The 4,173-nt window shown below is 45.5% G+C and overlaps 1 long non-coding RNA gene across 1 annotated transcript in view; it reads left to right on the top strand.

Annotated features, from left to right (window-relative positions):
* Nucleotides 1-1,447: 1,447 nt before the first annotated feature.
* Nucleotides 1,448-4,173, top strand: part of LOC109291264 — a 126,536-nt gene continuing 123,810 nt past the window's right edge. Inside the window, exon 1 of the long non-coding RNA XR_002095790.1 lies at nucleotides 1,448-1,668. This is a non-coding gene — a long non-coding RNA (uncharacterized LOC109291264). The remainder of the gene's footprint in view (nucleotides 1,669-4,173) is intronic.

Here is a 4,173-nt window from a genome sequence, read left to right as displayed (position 1 = left end):
TGACACTGCTCCCAAGGTTTGGGATGCCATATACTGTTGTGTGCACCAAGTCTGTGGCCACACTCCGAGGGTAGCAGACCTGAGCTGCCGTGTGTGGAACCACCAGACCCTGGGAGCTGTGTGCCGCCATGTGCATCAAGGTTCTCAGCTGCATGTCGAGGATAGCAGACTCGAGCCACTTCATGTGGCTCCCAGGGTCTGGTGGCTCTGTGTATTGCTATGTGCACTGAGTGTCCAGGGACCCAAGCTGTCACCTGCAGCTCCCAGGGTCTGTCCTGTGCACTGCGCCAGGCATCTGCTGGGGCTGTAGCTGAAACTGCTCATCGTTCTGGTCCCACTGGCAGAGTCTTCTGGGGCTCTTCTGACTACAGCTTCCGCCCACTGGGAAACTCTCCCCAGCTCTTCTTAACCCTGCTGGCTTTTCTGTCCCTCGATGCATCTGCTGCATACTGGGCATGCAGCTCCTCTTATATACTATGGAGGCCCCACCTCTGAAGGCTTGCTGGACCTGCAGAACGCAGGCCTCAGTCAGGTCTGGGAGGCTCTCTGCCCCCACCCCTACATGTAAGGGGCGGGGCTGGCCCCGCCCAACCCTTACCTGATTGGTGGATGGGATCCATCAATCAAAATGAAGACTTTCCGAGCCCCTTCGAGCTGGGCTGAATTGGTAAGTCTGCCACATTTCCGTCACCGAGACCAGGTCTAAGTGCAAGGTCCGCACCAAGGCAAATTCAGTTGGATTGGGTGGCCATTTTTAATGTGATTTAGCCTCACTTAACCTCCAGAAATGACCTTAGAGAAAGAAATATTGCAACAATTGGCCAAAACCACACAAGGTTCTTTGAAACCTTTTGTCCAACTGCCAATATAAGCAAAAAATGCTTTTACAATGAGCCTGTTGTTTTCTTATTTCTCATAATCTGTGCTTCATTATTAGCACATACACAGATATTTTTGTACATGCATTTTTTTAAAATGCATTTGCTGGGGGGACTCCAACCGGAAATACCATTTACATATCTTTATACCTTTATATCTCAGACTCTTCACATGCCAATGGACAGCATTAAAACATTACAATCTATGAGAAGCTGCAGATTTTGTAAGAGTCTCAAAACCAGGATCCTCCATGTTAAATACAAGTCATATAGAATGTTGGTTTTGAATAATGCGTATTCCAGTCTGAAAATGTTTTCTAACTAGAGGCATTAAAAGTTTTAATTTGTTATTGTAAGTAAGTATAAAAAACAGTGGTGGAATAAAGCCAAAAACTTATCAGTTTTTCAAAACACCATTTACAAAGACCATTTTTGATTTTTGTTTGGTTACATAGCCTGTAGATATTATGCAAACTGCAGTCCTGACTTGTGATTTGAAGAATCGTTGGTGTATGAGGTGGTAGGCTTTATTTCTTCAAGCCTTTGCTTTAGTACTGTTTAATCTGGAATTGGTCCCTCTTTCCATTCACAGCAGACAATTACAGTGAATTTAAAGGTTTTATGTTGGCACATTTGGCATCATTCCATTTTATCCTTTCTTACCATGCTGGAAGTGGGCTCCAGATCAGACACTAAAGAGGACATGCATTTAGAGTACATCTTTTGAAAATGGTCATATCCTCAGAAGCACACATCTGCTTCTTGATATTCTGTCTCAAACTCAAAATAGGTAGAGTCTTTCTGTGTTTAATAATAATGGGTGAGTTGATTCAGTGAAAAAATCTTTCTGTAGTTCTGTTCTTATAGATGCTTTACAGACATCAGGATATGTAACAACTGTCATGTCCGAGGATGAAAACTTTTTGATTGTGAAGCATACACAACTTTGCCTTTGAACAATCCATTGCATATCAGGATTATATGGTATCATAGAAGGCAGGATTTCTACCTCTTTTTGCTTTAGCCTAAGATTATATGGGTAAAGTGAAGAGCCTCAGTTCTGCTATTCACAAATAAACCCTGCATCCACTTCACAATTTGCACACTATAATTTAAACTGAAGCATGGTACTTCATAGTTTAGAAAGGTCTGATGTCATCTACTGCTGTTTCATAGATTTCATAGACATTACAGCTGGAAGGGACCTAGCAAGATCATTGGGTCCAGCCCCCCGCCCAAGGGGCAGGAAGTCAGCTGGGGCCAGATCACCTCAGCAATATGAGCATCCAAGCATTTCTTAAAGGAATCCAGAGTTAGATGCTTGCACCACCTCTGGGGGGAGTCTGTTCCTGACTCTGGAGACTTGGATGGTAAAGAACTTTTTCCTTATGTCCAGTCTAAAATGGTCTTCCTGCAGTTTGTGACTGTTAGACCTTATCTTCCCTTGGGGTGGCCTGGTGAACAGATGTTCTCCTAGTTTCTGATGCATGTTTTGTGTGTGGTGCTGGCAGCATTGCCCCTGTGACCCTCATTTGGGTTGCAACCCAGGGTTGGGAACCACTTCTCTAGCTTGACTGCACTTCCCCATAATTTGGTGTAGTCTGTGAAATTAGCTAGTCCGCTTCTGACACCCAACTTCAGATCACTTATGAATAAATTAAAGAGTACCGGTCCGAGTACTGAACCCTAGGGTTGCCACTGGTTACCATACGTGATGTTGACTCGGTTCACCAACTATCACTTGCTAGGTCTGACCACGGAGTCAGTTCCCTAGCCATTGGATCGTAAGGTTGTTGAGGCCGCAGTTCCCCATTTTTACCATGAGGACATCATGGGAGATGAAGACAAAGGCTTTTTTGAAATCTTAATATATGACATCAACCTCTTCTCCTTTGTCCGGGTGATGCATCTCCTGGTCGTAGAAGGAAATGAGGTTGGTCAGGCAAGACCTACCCGCAATGAAGCCATGTTGGCTCTTTCTCAGAATGTAATCCTCCGCTAGACTGTTGTTGGTGATTTCTTTGAATAGGCACCACATTGGCCCTCTTCCAATCTTCAGGAACCTTTCCTGAGTGCCATGACTTCTCACATATCCTTGTCAGCGGTTGTGCTGTGATGTCAGCCAACTCTTTTTAGCACTCTTGGGTGCTTTCCATCCAGGTCAGCTGACCTGTGGCTGTCCAGCCTCTCAAGGTGTTCCCTCACAAGATCTTTGCCAATTGTAGGTGTATGATTGCCCTTACCCTGGTAGTCCTGTGTCCTGTCAGGTAGGGTGATCCCCTGGGGCTGGTGGAAAACCAATGCAAAGTAATCTTTAAGGAGACTGGCTTTTTCCTAGGTTGTCACCTGTCTGATTTGGTTCAGCAAGGGTCTGATGTTGCCCCCCCCCCTTTTTTTTTTCTGACTTCCCATGTATCTGAAGAAGGACTTTTTTATTGTTCTTGATTTCTGTGGCCAGTTTGGGTTTGGTTTCAGCCTTGGCTTTTCTGGTCCGCTTGCTACAGGTGCAGGCCAGTGCTGCATAATCCTTCTTAGTGGTAGTTTCCAACTTCCATCCCTTATAAGCTTCTATTTTCAGATTCAGGAGGGCCATGAGTTCCCTGTTGAGACAAGGGGTCTCCCAGCCCTTTTACTACCTTTCCTATGGGCCAGAATGGGCTTCCCTTGTGCTTTTAGGGTCACATCCTTAAGGAGCAACCACTCATCATGGACTCTGCTCCCTGTCAGATCATGGTCTCTCAGGGCCTCAACAACCAACCTCCTGAGCTTGTGGAAGTCAGCTTTCCTGAAGTTGAGGATTTCTGCATTGCTGACTGATTTGCCCTCTTTGAAGTGCATAGAAAAAGTGATCAACTCATGATCACTATTACCAAGCTTCCCTTCGATCCTCAGGTTGCTGATTAGATCATCCCCTTTGGCCAGTACCAGATCCAGCAGCATCTTACCTCTTGTCGGCCCATAGACTTCTTGAGTCTCAAATAGAGCTTGTCAATGCAACTGAGGAAGCTTTGCAATCAATCAAATTTGGCTGAATGCTTTTCCCACAAGATGTCAGGGTGTTTGAAGTTGCTCATGACAACTATGCACCGAGAGCATGCAGCCTCTGCTAGTTCTCTAGCGTCCAAGATTAAGGATAACAAAAAGTCCTTTTTCAAATACATTGGGAGGATGAAGAAGGTGCCGGGTAATGTGGGACCCCTGCAGGACACGCTGGGCAATTTGGTGGTTGCGTCAGAGGAGAAAGCGGACCTCTTTAACCAATTCTTCACCTCCGTTTTCTTGTGCAGGGACCGGG

The sequence above is a fragment of the Gavialis gangeticus genome, unplaced genomic scaffold (genome assembly GCF_001723915.1).
Source record: "Gavialis gangeticus isolate Ggan-Ray unplaced genomic scaffold, GavGan_comp1, whole genome shotgun sequence".
In the NCBI taxonomy this organism is placed as follows: Eukaryota; Metazoa; Chordata; order Crocodylia; family Gavialidae; genus Gavialis; species Gavialis gangeticus.
This window is presented reverse-complemented; position numbering and strand designations above follow the sequence as displayed.